Genomic DNA, 13781 nt, shown 5'->3' on the forward strand with positions numbered 1-13781 from the left:
TGGTCCAAGGATATACAAACCATCACATTCCACTCCCTGGTCTCCATAGACTTGTTCAAAAACATGAGTCTATGGGGGCCATACTTAAACATAGCATAATGCAAAATGCATTTAGTCCAACTTTCAAAGTCCTCATAGTCTATAGCAGTTGCAACAATGTTAAAAGTCCAAAGTTCAAGGTCTCTTCTGAGATTCAGTCAACTTAATTAACTGTAATCCCCCAAATAAGGCAGGAAACCATCTGGGCAAACTCCAAACTCTGCATCTCCATGGCTGATGTCAAAGTGGTCTTCAGATCTCCCTCCTTTTTCATCTTTGTTGACTGCAACAAACTGGCTTCTCCTGGGCTGGTTCCACTCCCCGTTAGCAGCTTTCCTCCGCATGTATCCCACGGCTCTGGCATCTTTAACATCTTTGAGTCTCCAAGGCAATTTCAATGTTACAGCTTCTTCTTTCAGTGTCTGGGATTCCACTTGATCTTTTGGACTCCTCCTAACGGCTGGCATCACTTCTCCATCTCTGTCTCTGTAGCACTCTATGCTCAGGTTGATCCACTCCACTACGGCTGATGTTCTTGGTGATCATCCCATGGTACTGACATCTCCAATACACTGGGGTGTTCCACTCCAACTAGGCTTCACCAATAGCCTCTCATAGGCTATCTTCAGGGTGCCCAGCCTCAAATCCTTTGCATGACCCCTTCAGTCCTGGGCTATCAACTACAGCTGAGGCTTCACCTTCTCCAGTGGCCTTCCTTGGCCTCTCACATTGCTAAGCCTCAGCTTTTCTCCATGATCCCTTCATTCCTTCACAAGCAGTACCACCTGAGTGACTCTTACACATTACCAAGTCCAGCCACAGCATGAGGTACAATCTTGGGTATCTTAGGAACACAGCTTCTTTGTGCTCCCAGAAAACAATTTCCAGAAGATTTCACCTCAATGATGCTGGTCTCTTCTTAATCACCTCTAATTCCTTAGCTCCAGCTAACCAGCATCAATTTTCCCAGTAGTTCCTCCCATTCTTAACTCTAGAGCCAGAACCACATGGCTGAAGCTGCCGAGATCTGCTGCTTACAGGAACTAGAACATGATCCTATTGTACTGTTACATGATCACTAGCTTCATGTTTTCTAAATCCTTCACTGCCTAAGCTTCGCTATCCTGGTTCTTGCTCTGTAGATTGACCTTGAATGCAGAGATCAGCATGCTTGTCTCATGGGATTAAAGGTGTGTACCACCATGCCTGGATCTAATTAAGCTGGGTAGAATCTTGCCCCAAGGTCCCACTCCCTTAATCTTTTATCTCCTAGAACACAAGATTTTGCTCCATTTTACTTCCTGGAACTCCTTTCATACTCAAACCATATATTTTATATTTTGCCTTTCTAAGCTTGCTATGCTTGTTCAAACTTCTCTTTGTGAGACTTAACCAGAGAACAGAGTCTCTGCTGGGCTTTTTTGAAACTTCCTTTGTCAATGCAATTAATGCAATTAATCCAAGTCTCTTCACCTTAGCCTCAGGCAGAGATTTCAGACAAGGGTAAAAAGTAGCCACATTCTTCACCAAATACCACAAAAACAGTCTTTATGCCACATTCTGAAATTCTTCTCCTTTGAAATACCTTGGGCCAGGTCAAAACAGTTCAAATCACTCCCAGCAACAAAGTCTTCCATATTCCTACCAGGATGACACATTTAGCCCCATTTAAAGCATTCCACTGCTTTCCAAATCCAAAGTCCCCAAATCCACATTCTTTCAAATAAAAGCATGGTCAGGCCTATCAGAGCATTACCCCACTCCTGGTACCAACTTCTGTCTTAGTTAGGGTTTTACTGCTGTGAACAGATACCACGACCAAGGCAAGTCTTATAAAAAAAAAAAAAAAAAAAAAAAACACAACATTTAATTGGGGCTGGCTTACAGGTTCAGAGGTTCAGTCCATTATCAAGGTGGGAGCATGGCAGTATCCAGGCAGGCATGGCCCAGGAGGAGCTGAGAGTTCTATGTCTTCATCCAAAGGCTGCTAGTGGAAGACTGACTTCCAGGCAACTAGGGAGAGGATTTTATACCCACACCCACAATGACAGACCCATTCCAACCAGGTCACACCTATTGCAACAAGGCCACACCTTCAGATGTTGCCACTCCCTGGTCCAAGGATATACAAACCATCAAAAGAGACAAACCCACAAAGTTGATTGGGGGAGAGATCTTGATTTATTTTTGAAGATGTTTTGAGAATTGACATGGGACAAAAGTTAAGGTGTGGAAAACTCTGTCAAGAAGTCCAGTGAGAATGCTAAGATTAGCTGCTGGGGAGTCTGTCCGGAGCCCGAAAGCCAGGGTGTACCATGTGGCAGTCCCTGGAGGGAAGCCCCTTGTGTCCAGTCAATCCAAGCCTCAGGAGGTGCAGATTTTCTGGTGGTGGAAAGCATCTGAGGTTCACCTCTTGTTGAAGTACTTTCTGTAGTCCTTCAGGGTCTTGGCCATGAGAGGAGCAGGTCTTTTAGCAGGGCCCTTTTTGATGCCTCTTTCTCCAAGGAGAAGGCAGGAAGCCCTCTGGGCTGGAGGATGGGCAGGAGCCTCAGGAAGACTGTGCTGATTTTGGGCAGAGGGAGCCCCAGTGGGTCCTGGCTCTCCTTGTTGGCTGGGGCTCTTGAGCTCGGTGAAGAAGGAGACCATCATTGTCTGTCTGGGTTGAGGCCTCTTGGCTCTTGAGCTCTGGAAGCGGGCTATGAGGGTTTGCAGCCTCTCCTCTTGGGACCCCTGAAGCCGCGGGGCTGTGGGGGACTCAGGCTGGCAGTTGGATTCCTTGTACCTGCGGGCCTGGGGCCGGGACTTCCCTCCTGGCTGCCCAGGCCCAACTTTGTCCTTGCCAGCCTGGCAGTGAGCACCATCCCTGGTTCCAGTGTGCTTCTGCTGGGGTCCTGCTGCAGGCCTGCAACCTGAATAGACTTGGGTTCTGTGGTGCTTCCTGAGCTCCCACCCCCAAGCTGAGGCTTCTTGATCCTGCTGAGAGGAAAATGCCTCCTGGGCAAGATCCCATTCAAACCAGGCTTGGTCACTGGAGGGAGTCTCTGGAATGGTGCTGGCAGCATTAGGACTCAGATCCATGGAGCTTCCAGACTCAGCTCGAGGCACCTTTGCAGGAGGATTCTGGGCCTCGGCTGGACATGGGGGTTCCCACCTCTGCCTCTTGCCCCGTGGACGCTCCGAAGAGGAAGGAGAGCAGCACTCCCCATTGAGGCAAGCCCAGGAGGAACCAGCTCCAGGGACTTCCTCCTGCTCCCAGTTGCCTGGTGGCTGGCACTTTCTTTGCCCACCAAACACAAGCCCAGTGGGCTCCTGTGGCCCAGCCCCTGGCTTTCTGGACAGGGGCTTGGCCCCTTCCTGCTGCCAAGGCTCCTCCAGCCTCACCCTGGACGTTCCTAGGTGCACCAGGTTCTGGACTTCTTGCTGCAGCTCAGGGCTCCAGTTTTCTCCTGGATGCAGGCTTCGAATGTGAGGTGGCCTAAGGTTGGACCTTTGGTGCGATCTGTGGCTCTGGCTTAGGCAAGAGCTGCTGCCTGGACAGCAGCTGCAAAGCCCAAGGAAAGCCTCTCTCTCTCATCTGCGCAGGCTTCCTGGGATGCTTGCTCCTGGGCCTTCTCTTCTGGGCAGGTGCTCCGGCCCTCCGTTGTGAGGCCCTTCTCCAAGCCAAAGTCCTGCCGGGCCTGCTGAGGCTGGGGTCCAAGCAGGAACCCAGTGGACCACTGGGCCACTAAGTCCTTTACAAAGGGCACGAGGAGCTGCTGTTTCTTCAAGGACTTGATGGTCTGTCTGAAGCCAATCTCTGCAAGGCAGTCACACAGAGGAGGAAGAGAAGACAGTTTCTTCAGCGTTTTGTACATCTTTCCTGGGTCGGTCTCCTGGCAAAGGCGAACCAGCAGCTTCTGCACAACACCTGCCTCGGAGCTAGTCTCCATGACCACTCCCGAGGACAGGGCTGGATTCTCTAGGTTCGATCTGCCAGACTCAGCTTGTGACCTGCCTCTAGTCGGGTGTGTGGTCTCCTGAGCAGAGAGAGAACACCTATAGGCAGAAGCTCACAGCTTAGAAGCCCTTGCCTCTCAGGCATCCCCTTTTATACCTGCCCCTGACAGGTGGGACCTCAGCCACGCCCAGTCTCAAGATGGCTGCCACACACAGGCAGGGAAGCCACGCCCAGTCGCCAATTCCCAAGGTTTCATGTAGGCCTCCAAACAAAGACCGGATGGAAAAAATTGACATATGTATATATGTATATATGTATATGTAAATGAAATAAAGCAATCAACCAACCAAAAGCAAAACCACAACCAACACCAACACCAACTAAGTAAACCAACAAACAAAACGGGATGGAATCTGTTCTCCTCAGACATTTCCTCATACTGACAAATGGCGACCCAGCCATGTGACCTCCACCCACTGAACCTCCTTAGGGCAAAGGCCTTTCCTTTGTAGGACAACTTATTGGAGGCACCTGTTTGCTGCAAGCCTCTTGCTGCTTCTTCCCACAACCTTGTAGCCAATGGAAGTTCACACAGGTGCATAGAACCAGGTGCACAGCCACACCTTTGCATTTCAGGGCTGTAGATGGGATTCTGTGTCTTGATCTAAGATTATCTGCAGCTTGCCTTGAATTCATTCTCATTGGACCTTTGCCTGCTTCTCTGGCTCATGCCTGTCTCTCTTTTTCTCACTACCAATGTTTTCCTCTCTTTTCTGTCTCTCCTTACACACTATGTGTGATTACCAATACTCACTTTAAAATTAGTGGGTATACTGCTGGTTTTCTCCTTGGCTTTTGCTGACCCCAGCATGTGACCTTGCTTGCATCCCAAGGACTATCTAAGGCATGCCCTCAGGTTAGATGCCAATCAGTCTGAGCTTTTACCCTAATGAGAGATAATCTCTGGGAACTTTGGTTCGCTGTTGTTCTCAATCCTATAGTCAAGGTATTTCTCACCCCCCCCTCTCTCTCTCTGCCTCTGCCTCTTTGTATTCATGTAACTTTCCTTTTCTTCATCACACTCATACAAATAGTTGTACCACACACACAGGTACACACACAGACACCTACGCATGCATGCATGCACGCACACACACACCCATACACATTAAAAAACACACACTAGCTGGCATGTGCACACAAACATGCACACTCGCACACACATACATACAGGCACACACACACACACACAAACTGCCTTGATTCCTACTGGTTTGTGGGCACTGATGTCAAGTCTACTGCCAGACTTCCACAAACATATTGATGTGCCTACTTCTCTTTGTGACTCTAGGTATCTGTTCTTCCATCTATTATCCTACATGTATCCTTGCAAAACTGTCAGCAGGCAGACTGTTAGTCTCTTTGTCCAACTGCTAAACAGTATCTATGTTCATGGGTATCAATCATTCACAAGTAATGTAGAGATGTCTTAGTTAGGGTTTTACTGCTGTGAACAGATACCACGACCAAGGCAAGTCTTATAAAAAAAAACAACATTTTATTGGGGCTGGCTTACAGGTTCAGAGGTTCAGTCCATTATCAAGGTGGGAGCATGGCAGTATCCAGGCAGGCATGGCCCAGGAGGAGCTGAGAGTTCTATGTCTTCATCCAAAGGCTGCTAGTGGAAGACTGACTTCCAGGCAACTACGGGGAGGATTTTATACCCACACCCACAATGACAAACCCATTCCAACCAGGTCACACCTATTGCAACAAGGCCACACCTTCAGATCTTGCCACTCCCTGGTCCAAGGATATACAAACCATCACATTCCACTCCCTGGTCTCCATAGACTTGTTCAAAAACATGAGTCTATGGGGGCCATACTTAAACATAGCATAATGCAAAATGCATTTAGTCCAACTTTCAAAGTCCTCATAGTCTATAGCAGTTGCAACAATGTTAAAAGTCCAAAGTTCAAGGTCTCTTCTGAGATTCAGTCAACTTAATTAACTGTAATCCCCCAAATAAGGCAGGAAACCATCTGGGCAAACTCCAAACTCTGCATCTCCATGGCTGATGTCAAAGTGGTCTTCAGATCTCCCTCCTTTTTCATCTTTGTTGACTGCAACAAACTGCCTTCTCCTGGGCTGGTTCCACTCCCCGTTAGCAGCTTTCCTCCGCATGTATCCCACGGCTCTGGCATCTTTAACATCTTTGAGTCTCCAAGGCAATTTCAATGTTACAGCTTCTTCTTTCAGTGTCTGGGATTCCACTTGATCTTTTGGACTCCTCCTAACGGCTGGCATCACTTCTCCATCTCTGTCTCTGTAGCACTCTATGCTCAGGTTGATCCACTCCACTACGGCTGATGTTCTTGGTGATCATCCCATGGTACTGACATCTCCAATACACTGGGGTGTTCCACTCCAACTAGGCTTCACCAATAGCCTCTCATAGGCTATCTTCAGGGTGCCCAGCCTCAAATCCTTTGCATGACCCCTTCAGTCCTGGGCTATCAACTACAGCTGAGGCTTCACCTTCTCCAGTGGCCTTCCTTGGCCTCTCACATTGCTAAGCCTCAGCTTTTCTCCATGATCCCTTCATTCCTTCACAAGCAGTACCACCTGAGTGACTCTTACACATTACCAAGTCCAGCCACAGCATGAGGTACAATCTTGGGTATCTTAGGAACACAGCTTCTTTGTGCTCCCAGAAAACAATTTCCAGAAGATTTCACCTCAATGATGCTGGTCTCTTCTTAATCACCTCTAATTCCTTAGCTCCAGCTAACCAGCATCAATTTTCCCAGTAGTTCCTTCCATTCTTAACTCTAGAGCCAGAACCACATGGCTGAAGCTGCCGAGATCTGCTGCTTACAGGAACTAGAACATGATCCTATTGTACTGTTACATGATCACTAGCTTCATGTTTTCTAAATCCTTCACTGCCTAAGCTTCGCTATCCTGGTTCTTGCTCTGTAGATTGACCTTGAATGCAGAGATCAGCATGCTTGTCTCATGGGATTAAAGGTGTGTACCACCATGCCTGGATCTAATTAAGCTGGGTAGAATCTTGCCCCAAGGTCCCACTCCCTTAATCTTTTATCTCCTAGAACACAAGATTTTGCTCCATTTTACTTCCTGGAACTCCTTTCATACTCAAACCATATATTTTATATTTTGCCTTTGTAAGCTTGCTATGCTTGTTCAAACTTCTCTTTGTGAGACTTAACCAGAGAACAGAGTCTCTGCTGGGCTTTTTTGAAACTTCCTTTGTCAATGCAATTAATGCAATTAATCCAAGTCTCTTCACCTTAGCCTCAGGCAGAGATTTCAGACAAGGGTAAAAAGTAGCCACATTCTTCACCAAATACCACAAAAACAGTCTTTATGCCACATTCTGAAATTCTTCTCCTTTGAAATACCTTGGGCCAGGTCAAAACAGTTCAAATCACTCCCAGCAACAAAGTCTTCCATATTCCTACCAGGATGACACATTTAGCCCCATTTAAAGCATTCCACTGCTTTCCAAATCCAAAGTCCCCAAATCCACATTCTTTCAAATAAAAGCATGGTCAGGCCTATCAGAGCATTACCCCACTCCTGGTACCAACTTCTGTCTTAGTTAGGGTTTTACTGCTGTGAACAGATACCACGACCAAGGCAAGTCTTATAAAAAAAAAAAAAAAAAACACAACATTTAATTGGGGCTGGCTTACAGGTTCAGAAGTTCAGTCCATTATCAAGGTGGGAGCATGGCAGTATCGAGGCAGGCATGGCCCAGGAGGAGCTGAGAGTTCTATGTCTTCATCCAAAGGCTGCTAGTGGAAGACTGACTTCCAGGCAACTAGGGAGAGGATTTTATACCCACACCCACAATGACAGACCCATTCCAACCAGGTCACACCTATTGCAACAAGGCCACACCTTCAGATGTTGCCACTCCCTGGTCCAAGGATATACAAACCATCACAAGAGACAAACCCACAAAGTTGATTGGGGGAGAGATCTTGATTTATTTTTGAAGATGTTTTGAGAATTGACATGACATGGGACAAAAGTTAAGGTGTGGAAAACTCTGTCAAGAAGTCCAGTGAGAATGCTAAGATTAGCTGCTGGGGAGTCTGTCCGGAGCCCGAAAGCCAGGGTGTACCATGTGGCAGTCCCTGGAGGGAAGCCCCTTGTGTCCAGTCAATCCAAGCCTCAGGAGGTGCAGATTTTCTGGTGGTGGAAAGCATCTGAGGTTCACCTCTTGTTGAAGTACTTTCTGTAGTCCTTCAGGGTCTTGGCCATGAGAGGAGCAGGTCTTTTAGCAGGGCCCTTTTTGATGCCTCTTTCTCCAAGGAGAAGGCAGGAAGCCCTCTGGGCTGGAGGATGGGCAGGAGCCTCAGGAAGACTGTGCTGATTTTGGGCAGAGGGAGCCCCAGTGGGTCCTGGCTCTCCTTGTTGGCTGGGGCTCTTGAGCTCGGTGAAGAAGGAGACCATCATTGTCTGTCTGGGTTGAGGCCTCTTGGCTCTTGAGCTCTGGAAGCGGGCTATGAGGGTTTGCAGCCTCTCCTCTTGGGACCCCTGAAGCCGCGGGGCTGTGGGGGACTCAGGCTGGCAGTTGGATTCCTTGTACCTGCGGGCCTGGGGCCGGGACTTCCCTCCTGGCTGCCCAGGCCCAACTTTGTCCTTGCCAGCCTGGCAGTGAGCACCATCCCTGGTTCCAGTGTGCTTCTGCTGGGGTCCTGCTGCAGGCCTGCAACCTGAATAGACTTGGGTTCTGTGGTGCTTCCTGAGCTCCCACCCCCAAGCTGAGGCTTCTTGATCCTGCTGAGAGGAAAATGCCTCCTGGGCAAGATCCCATTCAAACCAGGCTTGGTCACTGGAGGGAGTCTCTGGAATGGTGCTGGCAGCATTAGGACTCAGATCCATGGAGCTTCCAGACTCAGCTCGAGGCACCTTTGCAGGATGACTCTGGGCCTTGGCTGGACATGGGGGTTCCCACTTCTGCCTCTTGCCCGTGGACGCTCCGAAGAGGAAGGAGAGCAGCACTCCCCATTGAGGCAAGCCCAGGAGGAACCAGCTCCAGGGACTTCCTCCTGCTCCCAGTTGCCTGGTGGCTGGCACTTTCTTTGCCCACCAAACACAAGCCCAGTGGGCTCCTGTGGCCCAGCCCCTGGCTTTCTGGACAGGGGCTTGGCCCCTTCCTGCTGCCAAGGCTCCTCCAGCCTCACCCTGGACGTTCCTAGGTGCACCAGGTTCTGGACTTCTTGCTGCAGCTCAGGGCTCCAGTTTTCTCCTGGATGCAGGCTTCGAATGTGAGGTGGCCTAAGGTTGGACCTTTGGTGCGATCTGTGGCTCTGGCTTAGGCAAGAGCTGCTGCCTGGACAGCAGCTGCAAAGCCCAAGGAAAGCCTCTCTCTCATCTGCGCAGGCTTCCTGGGATGCTTGCTCCTGGGCCTTCTCTTCTGGGCAGGTGCTCCGGCCCTCCGTTGTGAGGCCCTTCTCCAAGCCAAAGTCCTGCCGGGCCTGCTGAGGCTGGGGTCCAAGCAGGAACCCAGTGGACCACTGGGCCACTAAGTCCTTTACAAAGGACACGAGGAGCTGCTGTTTCTTCAAGGACTTGATGGTCTGTCTGAAGCCAATCTCTGCAAGGCAGTCACACAGAGGAGGAAGAGAAGACAGTTTCTTCAGCGTTTTGTACATCTTTCCTGGGTCGGTCTCCTGGCAAAGGCGAACCAGCAGCTTCTGCACAACACCTGCCTCGGAGCTAGTCTCCATGACCACTCCCGAGGACAGGGCTGGATTCTCTAGGTTCGATCTGCCAGACTCAGCTTGTGACCTGCCTCTAGTCGGGTGTGTGGTCTCCTGAGCAGAGAGAGAACACCTATAGACAGAAGCTCACAGCTTAGAAGCCCTTGCCTCTCAGGCATCCCCTTTTATACCTGCCCCTGACAGGTGGGACCTCAGCCACTCCCAGTCTCAAGATGGCTGCCACACACAGGCATGGAAGCCACGCCCAGTCGCCAATTCCCAAGGTTTCATGTAGGCCTCCAAACAAAGACCGGATGGAAAAAATTGACATATGTATATATGTATATATGTATATGTAAATGAAATAAAGCAATCAACCAACCAAAAGCAAAACCACAACCAACACCAACACCAAAACCAACTAAGTAAACCAACAAACAAAACGGGATGGAATCTGTTCTCCTCAGACATTTCCTCATACTGACAAATGGCGACCCAGCCATGTGACCTCCACCCACTGAACCTCCTTAGGGCAAAGGCCTTTCCTTTGTAGGACAACTTATTGGAGGCACCTGTTTGCTGCAAGCCTCTTGCTGCTTCTTCCCACAACCTTGTAGCCAATGGAAGTTCACACAGGTGCATAGAACCAGGTGCACAGCCACACCTTTGCATTTCAGGGCTGTAGATGGGATTCTGTGTCTTGATCTAGGATTATCTGCAGCTTGCCTTGAATTCATTCTCATTGGACCTTTGCCTGCTTCTCTGGCTCATGCCTGTCTCTCTTTTTCTCACTACCAATGTTTTCCTCTCTTTTCTGTCTCTCCTTACACACTATGTGTGATTACCAATACTCACTTTAAAATTAGTGGGTATACTGCTGGTTTTCTCCTTGGCTTTTGCTGACCCCAGCATGTGACCTTGCTTGCATCCCAAGGACTATCTAAGGCATGCCCTCAGGTTAGATGCCAATCAGTCTGAGCTTTTACCCTAATGAGAGATAATCTCTGGGAACTTTGGTTCGCTGTTGTTCTCAATCCTATAGTCAAGGTATTTCTCACCCCCCCCCTCTCTCTCTGCCTCTGCCTCTTTGTATTCATGTAACTTTCCTTTTCTTCATCACACTCATACAAATAGTTGTACCACACACACAGACACCTACGCATGCATGCATGCACGCACACACACACCCATACACATTAAAAAACACACACTAGCTGGCATGTGCACACAAACATGCACACTCGCACACACATACATACAGGCACACACACACACACACAAACTGCCTTGATTCCTACTGGTTTGTGGGCACTGATGTCAAGTCTACTGCCAGACTTCCACAAACATATTGATGTGCCTACTTCTCTTTGTGACTCTAGGTATCTGTTCTTCCATCTATTATCCTACATGTATCCTTGCAAAACTGTCAGCAGGCAGACTGTTAGTCTCTTTGTCCAACTGCTAAACAGTATCTATGTTCATGGGTATCAATCATTCACAAGTAATGTAGAGATGTCTTAGTTAGGGTTTTACTGCTGTGAACAGATACCACGACCAAGGCAAGTCTTATAAAAAAAAAAACAACATTTTATTGGGGCTGGCTTACAGGTTCAGAGGTTCAGTCCATTATCAAGGTGGGAGCATGGCAGTATCCAGGCAGGCATGGCCCAGGAGGAGCTGAGAGTTCTATGTCTTCATCCAAAGGCTGCTAGTGGAAGACTGACTTCCAGGCAACTACGGGGAGGATTTTATACCCACACCCACAATGACAAACCCATTCCAACCAGGTCACACCTATTGCAACAAGGCCACACCTTCAGATCTTGCCACTCCCTGGTCCAAGGATATACAAACCATCACATTCCACTCCCTGGTCTCCATAGACTTGTTCAAAAACATGAGTCTATGGGGGCCATACTTAAACATAGCATAATGCAAAATGCATTTAGTCCAACTTTCAAAGTCCTCATAGTCTATAGCAGTTGCAACAATGTTAAAAGTCCAAAGTTCAAGGTCTCTTCTGAGATTCAGTCAACTTAATTAACTGTAATCCCCCAAATAAGGCAGGAAACCATCTGGGCAAACTCCAAACTCTGCATCTCCATGGCTGATGTCAAAGTGGTCTTCAGATCTCCCTCCTTTTTCATCTTTGTTGACTGCAACAAACTGCCTTCTCCTGGGCTGGTTCCACTCCCCGTTAGCAGCTTTCCTCCGCATGTATCCCACGGCTCTGGCATCTTTAACATCTTTGAGTCTCCAAGGCAATTTCAATGTTACAGCTTCTTCTTTCAGTGTCTGGGATTCCACTTGATCTTTTGGACTCCTCCTAACGGCTGGCATCACTTCTCCATCTCTGTCTCTGTAGCACTCTATGCTCAGGTTGATCCACTCCACTACGGCTGATGTTCTTGGTGATCATCCCATGGTACTGACATCTCCAATACACTGGGGTGTTCCACTCCAACTAGGCTTCACCAATAGCCTCTCATAGGCTATCTTCAGGGTGCCCAGCCTCAAATCCTTTGCATGACCCCTTCAGTCCTGGGCTATCAACTACAGCTGAGGCTTCACCTTCTCCAGTGGCCTTCCTTGGCCTCTCACATTGCTAAGCCTCAGCTTTTCTCCATGATCCCTTCATTCCTTCACAAGCAGTACCACCTGAGTGACTCTTACACATTACCAAGTCCAGCCGCAGCATGAGGTACAATCTTGGGTATCTTAGGAACACAGCTTCTTTGTGCTCCCAGAAAACAATTTCCAGAAGATTTCACCTCAATGATGCTGGTCTCTTCTAAATCACCTCTAATTCCTTAGCTCCAGCTAACCAGCATCAATTTTCCCAGTAGTTCCTCCCATTCTTAACTCTAGAGCCAGAACCACATGGCTGAAGCTGCCGAGATCTGCTGCTTACAGGAACTAGAACATGATCCTATTGTACTGTTACATGATCACTAGCTTCATGTTTTCTAAATCCTTCACTGCCTAAGCTTCGCTATCCTGGTTCTTGCTCTGTAGATTGACCTTGAATGCAGAGATCAGCATGCTTATCTCATGGGATTAAAGGTGTGTACCACCATGCCTGGATCTAATTAAGCTGGGTAGAATATTGCCCCAAGGTCCCACTCCCTTAATCTTTTATCTCCTAGAACACAAGATTTTGCTCCATTTTACTTCCTGGAACTCCTTTCATACTCAAACCATATATTTTATATTTTGCCTTTCTAAGCTTGCTATGCTTGTTAAAACTTCTCTTTGTGAGACTTAACCAGAGAACAGAGTCTCTGCTGGGCTTTTTTGAAACTTCCTTTGTCAATGCAATTAATGCAATTAATCCAAGTCTCTTCACCTTAGCCTCAGGCAGAGATTTCAGACAAGGGTAAAAAGTAGCCACATTCTTCACCAAATACCACAAAAACAGTCTTTATGCCACATTCTGAAATTCTTCTCCTTTGAAATACCTTGGGCCAGGTCAAAACAGTTCAAATCACTCCCAGCAACAAAGTCTTCCATATTCCTACCAGGATGACACATTTAGCCCCATTTAAAGCATTCCACTGCTTTCCAAATCCAAAGTCCCCAAATCCACATTCTTTCAAATAAAAGCATGGTCAGGCCTATCAGAGCATTACCCCACTCCTGGTACCAACTTCTGTCTTAGTTAGGGTTTTACTGCTGTGAACAGATACCACGACCAAGGCAAGTCTTATAAAAAAAAAAAAAAAAAAAAAAACACAACATTTAATTGGGGCTGGCTTACAGGTTCAGAGGTTCAGTCCATTATCAAGGTGGGAGCATGGCAGTATCCAGGCAGGCATGGCCCAGGAGGAGCTGAGAGTTCTATGTCTTCATCCAAAGGCTGCTAGTGGAAGACTGACTTCCAGGCAACTAGGGAGAGGATTTTATACCCACACCCACAATGACAGACCCATTCCAACCAGGTCACACCTATTGCAACAAGGCCACACCTTCAGATGTTGCCACTCCCTGGTCCAAGGATATACAAACCATCACAAGAGACAAACCCACAAAGTTGATTGGGGGAGAGATCTTGATTTATTTTTGAA

The sequence above is a fragment of the Mus caroli genome, unplaced genomic scaffold (genome assembly GCF_978045245.1).
Source record: "Mus caroli unplaced genomic scaffold, Mus_caroli_1 scaffold_10, whole genome shotgun sequence".
NCBI lineage: Eukaryota > Metazoa > Chordata > Mammalia > Rodentia > Muridae > Mus > Mus caroli.